General features: G+C 44.7%; 1 protein-coding gene across 5 annotated transcripts in view; it reads left to right on the plus strand.

The window, feature by feature from the left end:
* The window catches only part of CTNNBIP1 (catenin beta interacting protein 1), a 55,129-nt gene that overhangs the window by 12,532 nt on the left and 27,907 nt on the right, over positions 1-14,690 (plus strand). For 2 of the 5 annotated variants that reach the window (XM_020974316.2, XM_020974324.2), the window contains one exon: positions 11,235-11,318. The exons of 1 other annotated variant lie outside the window; for it this stretch is intronic. The gene's annotated coding sequence lies outside the window, so the exon portion shown is untranslated. Of the gene's footprint in view, positions 1-8,495; positions 8,610-11,234; positions 11,319-14,690 lie in introns of all 5 variants that reach the window. 2 more of the 5 variants (XM_020974332.2, XM_020974338.2) reach the window with 2 other exon arrangements.

Here is a 14,690-nt window from a genome sequence, read left to right on the forward strand (position 1 = left end):
TTGTGTTATTGTATTTTTATTTATTTTGTTAGGTATTTTCCAACTACATTTTAATCTGGTTAGGCGCAGTGTTTGACACCTCTTTGTCTTGCACAGATATTACTGAGCAGGAGAGTGGGCTGGATTGCCCTTAGGATCTAATTGTACTGTTTTTTAATGATACCCCTCACCCCCAAGCCTGTGTGAAACAAAGGCCTTTCTCTTGTACCCTTGTGATTTTGTATAGTTGCAAGGAACGGAATGCTAGAGTCTCTAATGAATGCAAGTGGAGTGCCTGAACTGTATTTGTTGTGAGGGATTTGGGAGGGGAGGGAGTAGTCACTGAGATGTGCAAGAGAAGCAAAAAAGAAAGAAAAAAAAAGGAACAGAATACCAATAAAACATCTTCAGAATACACAGAAGCAAAGTTGAGAAAAGGATACAAATAGGGTGACTTTAAGTTAGCTTAAATTATTAGTAAGGTAGTAACTGCTACCTCAGACCACATGAAAGAAGTTCACAGGTTCACGCACAACCTTTTTTGTTCTTCATATATTGAAATATTTTAAGCTTTGATGATTAAGTTCATAAATAAAAACATTTTTAAAAAAAGGATAGGACTTGAGAGTGGATCAGAGGGCAGTGGAGAGAGAGAGGGGTGCCGCAGGTGAGAACAGGTGAGGAATTGTGCTGGAGAAGTGGCCTGGAGGAGATTGTCGCAGAGAAGAATGACTGCAAAAACAAATGATGGGCTGCTCATGTTGTGAGAGTAAAGGTTAACCAGCAAATGGCCAGCTGGTATGCTCCATTGGTAAACAAGGTCAAGAGAACTTGAAGAAGGGCCTCCCCCATGTTGGGGGGAGCCCTGGTACTCTTACGGGAGGATAAGGACAAGGACTGGACAGGATGAGCAGCGGTCATACCGACATTAAAAAGATCATTTGATCCATGGGTCTGTGTGATACAAACCCCCTCCCCCCGAAGTATTTCTGCTAATAAGTCATGCTCAAGCCGCCAAGCTAAAGGACCGCAGTGTGAGGATTTTTCACGAACCTCACTCTGCTCTTTAAAAAGAGAAAGAAAAGCTCCTCGGCTTTGTCTTTTGGTTGTATGCTGCTGAGGAGCCCTTCGCTGTGTTCAGCAGAACTGTGTGTGTTAGCCCTGGCTATGTAAGCACCCCACTATCGTTGCCGATGAGGAGAGCGGCAGCAGGATTGTTGGGCCAGCGTCCTCGGGGTAGTCTCACATCTGTTCTTCAGGTTTAACGAAAGGGGTAGCTTTGGGGGAGAAAGGTGGTCATTGGTCTGCTGCAGGCATGGAGCTGAGTCTTTGACCGGGGAGTTGATGGCTGGGCACTCATCCTACAGGCGACCCAATTGATTTAATGACCTAATCCTCCCAACAGGAAGCTGGAGGATTGCCCAGTTGCTGTGATTCTTAGGGGAATGCAGTGAACTCAGTGCAGGAAGCTTGTTTATTTGAACTAATTATAGGAAACTTTACTGGAGGAAAAGCAGTGGGGGTAGTGGAGAGAAGCAGAAAGTGGGGAGGGGGCCCTGATGCAGAACAGCCTGTAATTGGATGCTGGGCAGCAGGCCATGCTGAAGCTGGCTGCAACTTGTGCATCTTCCCCTAGCAGAAAACAAGGCTTGCTCCTGTGTGACTGTCACCAGTGCTAAGTAAACACGTTGATTCAGCATGTGGGAAGTTTGAATGGTCTCCTCCCCATAAATAAATAACATTGAATCTTCTTTTTCCTTTCCTGTTTTTGTTTTTATATTTCTGATTTCATATGGTGATTTTGGGGGGAAGGAAGGGGAAGAGAGGATGACTCTAGCAGGCAGGGTGGATGGAATTTCTAATGCATAGAATCTCTATCCCAGATCAATTCCCTAGAGGCATAAGCCATGTAAGTCCATGGTGGGCCTTCTCCTGATAGTGGTTCTGAGATTGACTTTCCAACCCAGTGTTGATTTCAGCTTGTTCTGAGATTGAGATCCTGGCGGACTTGGCCTTCAGACAGAATAGAACCAAAATCTCACTCCAGGTCTATTAGATGAAGTCCACTATAGATGAGTCCCAGCTTCTGGATTAGAAAAGCCAAGCGGTATGGTTGAAGGAGCCCTGGACTTGAAATCTAGATTCAGATTCTGGACCCAATGCTTATTACCTGTGTGATCATGGGTAAGACACTTCATCTCCCTGACCCTCAGTCTCTTCATCTGTAAAATGAGGATAAGAACCTACCTTCCTTACAAGATGATTGTGAAAAAAGTGCTATCTAAACGTAAGCTATAGCCTGGAACAAGAAAGGATCCCAGTCATCCGTCCCATGGACATAGGACAAGGTTTTTTTCCCCTGCATTGGCTAATGGAAAAGCTTGCTTGGCTTTTTCAGGCAATAGGATCCCAAATATGAGTTATTGGGTGAATGTCATCCCAGGAATGGGAGGCAGTGGGAATTAGGGTGGAAGGTTGTGCCATTAGTCAATAGCATATCGAGGAGATAAGCAATCTAGCCCTTACTAGTCCCCTAAAAATAGACAAGTGGTATGGATTCTGCATCATCCATCTCTCTGGGGACTTCTAGTGGCTGAATGAAGGTCACAAGTCAGATTGAATTAGAGGGAAATTTGTGGGAGACGCTGGTTCCTGACTCTAGGTTTTGTGCGTTAGCCTGACCGGATTTCAGGGCGCCAGCTGTTGCGGGTGGGGGGTGGGGGGTGAAGTATAGAGCTGCCTTGTTTTCTTCCTCTCCTGGCTCACCCACTTGTGAACAGGATCAGAACCACTGCATTACTTTTGGGTAGAGCTCGAGGCTGATGGCTGCCCTTGGTGTAATGACGCTCCTGGAGCTGCAGCCCCCCGCCTCTTCAGGCAGTCTGGCCTCTGGTGGTTGGCATGCTGCTTGGGGGTGCTGTGTTGGGCCCAGCTGACTTGCCAGTCTTTTGAGCTGTCAGAAGGTGAGCTTCATGCGATTTAGGGCTTCACAAGAGAGCAACCTGTGAGCAGTGTTTTCATTCTAAATTAGGCCAGTATCAAGAGGGCAACTGCTCCGTGGAGGCAGAGATTCTTAGCATGTGTACAGGGCCCCAGTATTAGGAACATGACTTCATGTCTTCAGCCCTTCACAGAGACCTCATATGTAGACTCACACATATACATGCATGTCTTCATACACACAAGACCCTTAAAGCCTTTGACATTTTAAAATTGCCTAAAGCAAGATCATGCTGCAGTTGGGATACTTCCTTTGTGACTCTTAAGTGAAAATGACTCTGGTTGGTCTTCCTTCCAGAGAGCCCGAGGAAGTGTCTTGGACAACTTGATCTCCATGGAGGTGGGGGAAATGACAGCTGTTCTTTCCTTTTCTTCCTGTTCAGGATCCTGTGTTGGAATGGATGTGTATGGCCCTCCTCACTCCTTTTGTCATGGCTGCCTCCTCACCCTCTTTGATTTAGGCTGGGCCCTGGCCGTGGCACCATGTGCTTTGCCACGGGCAGAGGCCCCCATGGAGTAGCAGCTGACGTTTAGAGGTTGCTTTAAGATGTGTAAAATGCTGTCTGTACACTACCTCATAGGAGCTTCTCAACCACAAGCCTGCAAGTTAAGCACCCTGCGGCTTCTCATTCTCTCTTTGCAGATGAGGGGTTCTGCTGGTTATAATGTGGTAAATGCCTACTCCTAAGAGATGCCACCTTCTATATGCACGAAGCCTTTCATGATCCTTCCGCAGCCTTTTGGTTAGTGCATGCCCGTATTTGTTGTCAAACGGCTGTATCTATTTTGTACAAGGAGAGGTAATATGTCATAGTGGATAGAGAGAGCTCCCCTCAAGAGGGGGAGACCTCAGTTCAAGTCTCACCTGTGGCACATACTGGCTTTATGACCCTGGGCAAGTCATTAACTTCTCAATGCTTTGTGCAGCTAAGAATATAAATTGCAAAGAAGGTGCCCATCTGTATTGATTGACAAAGTTCCTCACCAGAAGCTCCCTACACCTGTGAGCTCACAGGTATAGGCTCTATTTCTGTGATCCTAATTAGATCATCTTAGATGACTCTTCCTCCTCCTCCCCCATGATCTTGCTCCATGCAACTGTTGGAGAAAAAAAGTCAACCCCCCCCCAGTGGATTAGAATCAGTGACCTCACCAGGGCACTTTTTGTACCTCCAAGCCAAGTCTCCCAGATTCTGCTGCTGCTTGTATGTGTTACCATTTTATAAGAAATACCAACAGGAAACCCACTAAAAATACTACATGGTGCCGAGTGCGGTTATTCCCAAATTTTGTGTAATCAAGATTATAAGAAATATGGAATTATCATGGAGGAGGGGTAAGGTGGTTGCTCATGAGGTCTAAGAGGAATGATGATTGAAGTTTAATTACTGAGAGCAGGATATCTGGCCATTTTCTCTGGTTTTCTGATTTTGATGTTGTGAGAGTATCAGAGCTGCCTCAAGAAGCTCTTAAGGTGCTGCCCACCAGGTGGGGGAGATCCCAGCAGGAGGCCACATTTCCATTTTCTGTTTCATTTTGTTGTTCTCTGAATTCTCTGGCTCTGAGGTCTTTTGATAGGGTATGGAGGAAGGGAGAAGAAAAGGAAAAGTACAGACGTTTGGTCCAACTTTACCTGTTTAATTTTCAAAATTTGCCTCCCTTTTGGGCCCAGCACTTCTGCTTTTCCTCAAGGCCTGGCCTCCTTGGCACTGATAGGGAAGAATTAGGCAGGGATGTTGAGCACTCTCATTGCACTTTCCTTCAGCTGACTCTTATTTCTGTGGCTCTCTAGCCCTGACAGCCAGGTAATAAGCTTCCTCCCTGACAAAGTCCCTTCCCACCTTGCGTTCACTGCCCCTCTCCTCACTCCTCCAGATCCTCTTCCACAGTGCTCTTAGCTCCTGGTTCTTTAAGGGTCTAGTGAAATAAAATCAAACCTGTGGTAAGTGATCGTATGGCAAAGATCTATATATACACTGGAGTGCTGTTAACAGGAGGAAGTGGCTTCATTTGCTACCTCTTACAGCCTGATCATTCAGCCTGAATAGTCTCTGGGATGAGGCAAAAAACACAACTGTGTGGGAAGGGCATCAATTTCTCCTTGACCCTTCCTGCTTGAGAGGTTTATTTCGGTGAGTGGTGGCGGCTCTAAGCATGGTGGCCTACTCCTTGGGAAGTGCTCTTCCAGGAAGGATTAAGGGAGAGCAGGAGCTGAGCCTCTTGGATTACCTCCTGGTAGTGAGCAAATGAGGGTTCACCGTGGGAGCAGTGAATTCCTCAACAAGAGGGTCCTTGATCAAAGCATGTGTTCTGCCTTAGCCACGGGCCTATTTCCATTCCTACTTCACACTGAAGGCTAATGATAGTTGGTGCTGCATCTCCCTAGACACTCCATCTCCTGACTCCGGACATTCTCTCGGGCTGTCCCTCATGCCTGGAATTCTCTTCCTCCTCATCTCCACCTTTTGGCTTCCCCGGCTTCCTTTAAGCACCACATGCTATAAAAAGTCTTTTCCAATTCCTCCTAATGCTAGCACCTCCCATCTGTGGATTGTTGCCACTTTATCTTGTATGTAGCTTGTTTGGACATAGTTGTTTGCCTGTTGTCTCCCTCATTGGCCTGTAAGCCCCTTGAAGGCAGGGCCTGCCTTTTGGCTGTCTTGGTATCCCCAGCACACTTAGCGCAATGCCTGGCACATGCAGGCTTCACTCATGTTTATTGACTAGTGGATACTGTGACAGTGCCCCCTATAGAAAAGAGCCCTGAGGGCCATCATCACGGAAGGGCATGTTGACCACAGTCAGTTCTGCCTTAAACCCAAAGATACCTTGGTGGGTCTTTTGTGAGCTATGATCTGACGAAGCTAAGGAATCCATCTAGCTCCCAGGTTGTACCATGTACACCTGGGGAAAGATGTGCAGTTGGAAGACCTAGTTCCCTATAAATTCACACTATCTGGTTTTATCACACCATTGAATTCCCTGCACCACTGCTCACAGGAGCTGCTTCAAATGGTTTCTGTTGTCATCAAGATTCCATTGGTCCCTCTCTACCACCCCCACACCCTAGTTCTAGATTGATGAGAAAACTGAGTTGTGAACCGCCTCCTCTGCCTTCCCTTCCCCCCAGTACAGCTCTGTTTACTTCTGTTCTCTCCTCATCCCATTGCCACAGGAGGAGACGCTTCAGTCTTTCAAATGTCCTTTCAAGGCTGACATTCAGATTTCTCTATGATTCCCTATGATCTTAGATGCCTTCCTTTCCTGAGTCCTTGAGGGATCTTATTTCTTCTTGATCCTCCTCTTCCAGCTTCTTCCCTTCACCTTCAAATATACACAGATAATAATATCCATGACAGTTCCAAAGGACCCATGATGAAAAATGTTGTCCACCTCCAGAGAGATAACTCATGGACTGAGTGTAGATTGAAGCATTTTTTTTTCACTTTCTTTATCTTTCTTTTTTTCCCCCCATAACATGGCTGTTGTGGAAATGTGTTTTATATGACTTCATATGTATAATGGGCATAATATTTCTTGCCTTCTCAGTGGGTCACCAGGAGGGAGAGAATTTAGAACTGGAAACAAAAGGAAAAAAATTTTTTATACAGACACACACACACACACACACACAAAGCTCAAGATGGAAGCCACTTGAAAAGGCTTTCTCTTGGCTCTCTCATGTCCCATCGCTAGCACCTTGTCCCTCTTTTCTTCTCCAGGTGTCACCTCCAGGTCTTAAGGCCACAGGTTCCCCACCCCTGGCCTAGACTGTTAACTCCTAGTCCACTTAAAGTACAAAATTGATCAAGTAAAGGTACACCTGATTGCTCACTCAGTGGGAACTTAGCCTGGACACCTCCCCTTGTGTGCCAAGAAGGCTATTTAGATTGACTGAGGGATTTGGTCATGCTTTCTGGGCCTTTATAAACTCCTAGAGCGGTGAGCAAGAAGTGAGGGTTCTAAAGAGGACTTTGTACACAATAACAGCCACGTTATGCAGTGACTAGGAATGTTAAACTGAACCCTTCTCAGCATTACGAGGATCTAAGACATCTCCAGAGACCTCGGGATGGAAAATGCTGTCCACATCCAAAGAAAGAACTATGGAAGTCGAATCGCTCTCACTTATTTTTACCTTCTGTTGAGTTTTGTTTCGTCTTTCTGATGGTTCCTCCTATTGGTTTTAATTTTTACTTACAACTTCACTAATGTGAAAATATGTTTAATGGGTATGTAAAAAAAAAAAAAGAAGTGAGGGTTCTAGCCAAACACCTAAGAAAGAACTGCTGGGAGAGCAGGGGGGGAAGAGAGCATTGGACTTGACTTTGGCCTCTTGGTCTTGGTCTGAGGAGGACCGTGCAAGCTTTAGAAAGTCTAGAGAATTTGGGACTTCCCGTAGCATCCTAGCAGCCTCCCCTGAAGACCTGATAGTGGTGTCTGCATCAGGCGGCAAGGACAGGCTGGGTCCAGATTTAGGGCTGGGCTCCACATGGAGCCTACACAAAGCTGCCCTCCACCAAAGGTGAACATCTTGAGGAGAAAGAGACTTTCAGGAGCTGCGAGTTACCCAGCTTATCAAATCCCACTTTCCCCTGGATTCTGTTATGTAATGTTAAAAGAGCCTGCCACAGACTTTTAGGGGGATCTTTACCATCCCTTTTAAAGGCCAGTTGAATCTGGCTGGCTGATAACAAGTGATGATCATGGGGGAAGAGACGAGTGAACCTAGTAGCCCCACTCTGGGCATCCCTGCTGATTGGTGCATTTGGACTTAGGACAGTTGACATAGAGGGTGCCTGCCCCACACAGACAAGCTGTGTATGTGTAAAGAACTGCCTCTATTCCCCAGCACTAATTCCATCCCAACCCTCTGCAGCCTAGCATTGTCCCCACCTCTCTACAGAAGCTCTTTTTCAGATAATCACCATCATCCTCATCATATCCCAGGACCTCTCTTCAGCCTTCATTTTCCTCTTTTTAGAGCACTTGACAACTGTTGACCATCTCCTCCTTGACCTTTCTTTACCGACTATTACATTTCTTCGTTTCCTGCAAGGTTCAGGTCAAGTCCTGCTTTCACCAGGAGGCTTACTTCTAAAATTTCCATCTGTATTTATTGTTCCTTCTTCAGAATGCCTGTTACACTCATTTTAGCACATAAAGAATATAAGACGATATGTACATAACTTTCACATGTGTGTCTTGTCTCTCCATTAAGATGGTCATTTCTTTGATTGCAAGGGATCCTGCCTTTTACTTGTACCCCTCATAATGTCAAGCAACATGTTAAATGCTCAGAAAAGATATTCAATAAATATTTTAATGAATTTATATAGAATGAATGAAAAAAAAAAGCATTAAGTGCTTATAATGTGCCAGGTGCTATACTAAGCATTGGGAATGCAGAGATTAAGGAGTATATTATCATAGGGAAGAAGTGATCAAGAGAGGGAGTGTAGCCTTGGCTAAATGGCCTACTTTGTATACACTCATTCTCTCATTATCTGGAGTAGGTGCCCTAATAATGAATGACTTAGCTTCCTGAATGACTGTGGCCTGGATTCTGGAAGATCCCAAGATGGAGATCCAGACCCCACCTTTGTGCTGGTCCAGGTGAGAAGGAGCAGGTCAGTGGTGGTAGGCAGGTGGTGAGATGGCCTGGGTGGGTCAGTGGATCACTGGAGGAGAAGTAAAAGTGAACCAAGGGCCAATATCTAAGGGTGCCAGCCCCTGGTTAGAATGGTTTAGTTTGTACATAGTCACCGTTCAACAGGAACTAGAAGCAGAAATGTCCTAGGATTATTCCTTAGCTCCCTTCTCTCCCCCTCCCCCCTCCCCCCCGCCCCAGTTTTGGAAGACTTTCATGGCCAGTGTCAGTTTCCTTTTCTTTAGATTTAGGTGAGGGTAGACAAGAGACGTTGGCCTGATAGATTGAGACAAGGAAAAAAGAGGCCAGGGGCCTTGAGAAACATGGAAAGATTCATTTATTTCTTCTGTCATAAATGCAAATGTGTCTTTTGGGTTCTTAGGTTTTGAACCACATAAACAGGAGAGGATAATTGGTCATGTTGGCGGAAATTGAGGCACTTTAGAAGTGGAAGAAGACTAATTCTTTTAATCTCAGAAGGATTCAGGAGTTTGGGGGGGCAGATTCCCCAAGGTTCCTTGGGATTTTAGAACTTTGACATCCGAAGGGAGTAAAAAGAGCAATTAGTTGTCATTATCCATGGGACTGTCCTGAAAGTGGCGTGTTTGATGCTGCTGGTGAAGAATCATTTGTGGGGTCAGGTCTTGTTTCAGGGCTTTACAGCATGAGGACTCATTAAACAGAATGTGCAGGGAGAAGGGAGAGTGGGGTTACCTTAGGGAAGGTCTAGATCAGGGGCAGGGAACCTGTGGCCTTCTAGATCTTTAAGTGTGGCGATTTATTCTGTAAAATTTGGATTCAGTCAAAAGGCCTAACTTAAGTATCTAGAAGGCCACAGGTTCCCCACCTCTGGAGATCACTCTACCTCCTCAAGACAGAGCATCTTTCTTAGCCATTGGTAGCAGACTTGAGCAGAGCCAGCCTTTTGTGTAGATACAATGCTGCGTAGACCATGGCTGGTGCCTTCCCCATAGTACCTGTGTGTGAAGATGAGAATTTAACCCCTGGCCAGTGACTCCCATTTAGAAGATGGGACAAGCTGACCACAAATCCCTTGCTTCCTCTCTGTCTGTTTTTCCTGACATGGTAGGATGAAAGAAAAAATGGTGGGGAAGCAGGTCCCCCTCTACATGTATTCTAGTGGTCTGCCCCTCCCCCCAAATTGCCCAGGAAAAAATATAGATGCTGGCTAGCTATACTTCTGTATGGTTCCTGACACATAGGCTTTTGTTTGTTTTTTTTTAATCAGTACTTATTGACATAGTATGAAAGGGAGCACAGTGGTTAGGGTGCTAGCCTGGGAATCAGAAGGACCTATGTTCAAATCTCAACTCTGGCTTTTACTAGTTGTGTAACCATGACTAAGTCACTTCACTGCTTTGGGCCTTGGTTTCCTCATCTGTAAAATGAGGGGGTTGGAGTAGATGACTTCTAAGGGCCCCTGCAGCCCCAGTTTATGATTCTGTGATCCTGTACTGGCTTTAGGTTACTTTAGAAAGGTGAGAGAAGGCAGGGAGTATACATGACAGGCAGAAAATGTTATTTTTAAAAAAACTTTATTGCTCTCTTTGGCCTTTATGTCCCCTTAATTTCTGATCTTGTCCCTCTTTCCTCCCATACCCAAAGAGCTCTCTCTTGTAACAAAACATTAACAACAGGAAAAGCCAACCTAAGAGTCAACATGAGTCTGAAAGTATGTGCACTATTCCACACCCCTAATCCCCCACTTGCACAAAGAAGGGAAAAGGAGGTGCATTTCAGAAATTTTCTTTATCATGATTAGGTTTGGGCAAGTAGAAATTTTGATGGGCTAGCAGAAATTTGGCCTGGCTGGTAGGTTTTGCAAATCTTGCAGCAAGGGTGTTTTATATGTAAACTGTGCAATGCAGGTATAGATAAAATTACATAGATACAATACATAAGCACGCTGATGGTTAAGTACTGATTCCCAGCCATAATCCCCCACCTGGACAAAGATGGGAAAGGGAGGTGCTTTTAGAAAACTTTATCATAATTAGGTTTGGGCAGGTTAATGAGCAAGTAGAACTTTTGATGGGCTAGCAGAAATTTGGACTGGCTGGTAGGTTTTGCAAATCTTGCAGCAAGGATGTTTTATATGTAAATCGTGCAATGCATGTATGGGTAAAATTACATGGATACCCTACCTAAGCACACAGAGAGATTAAGTACTGATTCCCAGCTTCTTTGTTCACTTGTGTTTGGGTTTGGGCAAGTGTGGGGTGGAACTAAAGCTTCTCTAACCTGGGAGTCTGTCAGTCAGCTGGCCTAGAGTGATTCACTCTGGGCCTGAGCCTCTGTCAGGCTGGGTGTGTGATATCAGGCTGGCTGACCTGATTCAGCCGGAAATGCCAAGTAAGCATTACCGCCTTCACTGTCCTCTTCCCCCCAGGTGCTGGTTCTTTTGGGCTTGCCAGAAACACAGGTATTTCTGGACCTGTGGGGGAGCCAGCTGTTCTTAGCTTTCTGAGAGCATTGTGAGGGATGAGGAACCAGAGCTTTCTCAGGATTTGAAGCTGGCAGAGGGTGCCACCCTCTTTTTCCACCCTACTTCTCTTGTGTGTGATTGTGTTATATTTTTCCACAGGGCAGCACCTCCTTTTTTCCTAGCCTGTGATTCTCCTGATCACAAGTAAGCATCCGTCTGGCTGAAGTTCATTTCCAAAAGCAGGTAAGAGACCTGTGATAGAGGTGAACCCTGGAAGGTGGGAATGTCAATGCAAGCAAGGTTAAATGACTTTATTTTTGTTTCTCACCTTAATCTATAGTTTTTATTTTTCTAAAGATATCATCTCAATTCTGTTAGGTTTTTAAGGTGAAAGCTATAATGTTTTGAGATAACTGTAGAGATTTCTTAGGCTATGGTGGCATATTTTTTCTGAAAGAATCACCTTGTTGTTGGACTTTGTCTGAAATAGTTTCCCAGCAAACCCAAGAACGCATTCTGTATCATGGATGTATTTGTCAGTGTGCCTATTTCTAATTTTAAAAAAATGAACTTCCAGTAGGTAAATTAAGATAAACTAGTAAAAACAGCACATTTATATTCGTGGCTAGTTGTGGCTGCATAAGAAAGGTCAGCCTTGTAGTCTTTTTCCCCAAATGGGTGACATTTCTGAGATCCAAAGGGAAGATGGCCAGCTAACCTTTGGTGAGTACAGAGAACTCTCAGCAAGTAGCCTACTTAACCAAGATCAGTCTGGAGATACCCTGGGTGCAGTATAGTGGAAGGGTCCCTGGGTTGGGGGAGACAAGACACCTGGGTTCCATGCCTGGCTCTGTACCTGCCTAGCTCTGAGACCCTGGGCAGGTCACTGGACCTCTCTGAGTCTCATTCTTTTCCCTCCAAGCCTTCTTTTCTGAATGTCCTGTTTTCTGTCAAGGATACTACCATCCTGCCAGTCACCCTAGTTTAAAATGAGGGATGTCCTCAGTAGGTAGATAGGATATCTTCCACCTAGGCAGGTAGATGGCACAGTAGGTAGAGAGCTGGGCCTAAAGTCAGAAAGACCCGAGTTCACTGGCCTCAGGTATTTCCTAGCTGTGTGACCGTGGGTAAACTGTTTAACATTTGACTGCCTCAGTTTTCTCATCTGTAAAACAGGGATGATAATAGCACTTACCTTCTAGAGTTGTGAGAATAAGATGAGATAATTTCTATAAAGCACTTAGCCCAATTCCTGGCACATAGTTGGTACTTAATGAATCCTTGTTTCTTTTTTTCCTTCCTTCCTCAACTTTTTCACATTGTTTATCCAAATCTCATTGTTTCTTTCTCAACAACATCTCCCATATTCATTTCCTTTCTACTTTCATAGTCCTCCCACTAGGTCAGGCCTTCATTCTCTCTTGACCAGTCTATTACAGTAGCCTTCTAATTGGTCTCTGTGTTTAAAGTGTCTTTCTATTCCAACCCATTCTCTACAAGATTGCCAGAGTAATTTTCCTAAACTATAGTAAACTGCAGGTCTGCCCCTGTCACTCCCTCCTCTACTTGGCAAACTCAATGGCTTCTACTGCCCTTAGGATAAAATATAACCTTCTCTTTTTTTTTTTTTTTTTACAACCAGAGCCCAGCCTGGCTTTCCAGCCTTGTCACACAGTGCATCCCTTTCTGTGTTCTAAAGTCTAGCCAGACTGGCCTTCTTGCTGTTCCTCAAACATGGGCTCCATTTCCCATTCCTGTGCCTTTGCACTGGGCTGTCCCTCATGTCTGGGGTGCATTCCCTCCTCTCCTTCATCTCTTAGGATCCCTTGTCTCCTTCAAAACTCAGCTCCAGTGCTACCTTCTGATGAAACCTTTCCTAATCTCCCCCCAACTGAAAACCAAAGACTGAATGATAAGTGCGAGTCATCGAGCTACAGTCTCAGAACTTTAACCTAAGGAAATAGTTACCAATTCTTGGCTCCTTTTGGTGGGGAGGAATTAGAGTTGCTAATGTGGCCTTGGTCTGAATGGCGACTAAAATTCCGTAGGCTGCCTGACCAAACCTCCAGTGACCCTGAGACACACTTTGTAAAGACTCATTCTGACTTGTTCTTTTTTGACTTGTTTGCTTGCTCTCACACTTGTGGCTCTGTCTGCTCTTCTGGCTGGTATCTGTGATGTCTTTTTAAAAAGCCATTTGGATTGGAATGAAAGAGAGAAAAAAGCAGTGCCTTTAAACCAGATCCCCATCCATTTAATAACAAGTTTTCAAAGAACTTAAGTACATTATCACATTTGAGCCTCAAAACAACCTTTGGGGTGGTATTTGTAAAACATTTTGCAAAGTAACTTTTAATTAATAATTAACTAGTAAATTAATAATTAATTAATGCTCATTATTGCAGTTGTTATCCTTATTTTACAGGTGGGAAAACTGAGGCTCAGAGAGAGTAAATGCCCATAGCCACAAAGGGAGTAAGCAGATAGCACCAAAAATGAACCCAGGTCTTTCTGCCCAAGTCCAGGACTCTAACCCCCAAGTGTTTCTGCCCTCTTTCAGTTAGTCTTTCTACGCTGTGAGTGAAGATGAACTTCTTTCTGGAGTCAAGGATGGGAAGAAACCAGAAATGCAGAATAAAGCTTAGGAAAGCTAAAATATAGGTCAAATATTGAGAAGAATGAAGTTGGTTTTGTGTTGTTTTTTTTTTGCTTAGAGGAAGCAAATTATTAGCAAATTAAACAGTTTCTCCAAAGGAAACACAGGTGTGGTAGCCTGACTTCAGCTACAGCTGGGTAGCCCAGTGGCTAGAGTGCTGGACTTGGCAGGCAGACCTCCAGTTCAGATCTTGCCTTAGACTCTAGCTGTGTGATCCTGGCAAGTTACTTCACCTCTGTCTACCTCAGTTTCCTTATCTGTAAAATAAGATTAATAATAGACCTGCTGCTCAAGTGAGGGTCAAGTCCAGATAACCAGTGTAAAGAGCTTTGCCAACTTAACGTTAAAGCACCATATAAATGCTAGCTAAATCTAAACCCCAAGTGCTCGTTTTGTTAGAAATAGGTGAGGCAGGGAGCAGTCCCTGACTTTTTTGTTGTGCTTGGGCCTGTAATTACTTCTGTAATTATAGCATGTAGAATTGAAGATCCTTGTGAAAGTGATGAGGGCAACAGAAGGAGAAAGAAAAGGCAAATAATACTGGCCTTTAAAAATCATAGAAACACAGATGTAGAGGTAGAAGAGGTCTTAGAAATGATTGAGTCCAGCCCTCCTCATTTTACAGATGAAGCAACTGAGGCACAGAAGTCCTAAGTGACTTGTCTAGTATGACCAGCCACTAAGTGTCTGGGGCAGGATTTGAACTCAGGCCTTCCTGAATCCCAACTAGAGGCAGCAGGGTGGTTCAGTGGATAGAGCACTGGATCTCGAGTCAGGAAGATGCGAGGTCAAAGCCAGTCTCAGATGCTTACCAGTTGTGTGACCCTAGTCAAATCACTTAGCCTCTGTTTGCTCTAATCCACTAGAGAAGGAAATGGCAAACCATCCTAGCATCTTTGCCAAGAGGACCCCATGGAAAATAATTGGTGTGCAGTACGGTCCACGGGGTCCTGACGAAT

Source organism: Phascolarctos cinereus, unplaced genomic scaffold, assembly GCF_003287225.1.
Source record: "Phascolarctos cinereus isolate Bilbo 61053 unplaced genomic scaffold, phaCin_HiC Scaffold_726;HRSCAF=1367, whole genome shotgun sequence".
Taxonomy (NCBI): domain Eukaryota; kingdom Metazoa; phylum Chordata; class Mammalia; order Diprotodontia; family Phascolarctidae; genus Phascolarctos; species Phascolarctos cinereus.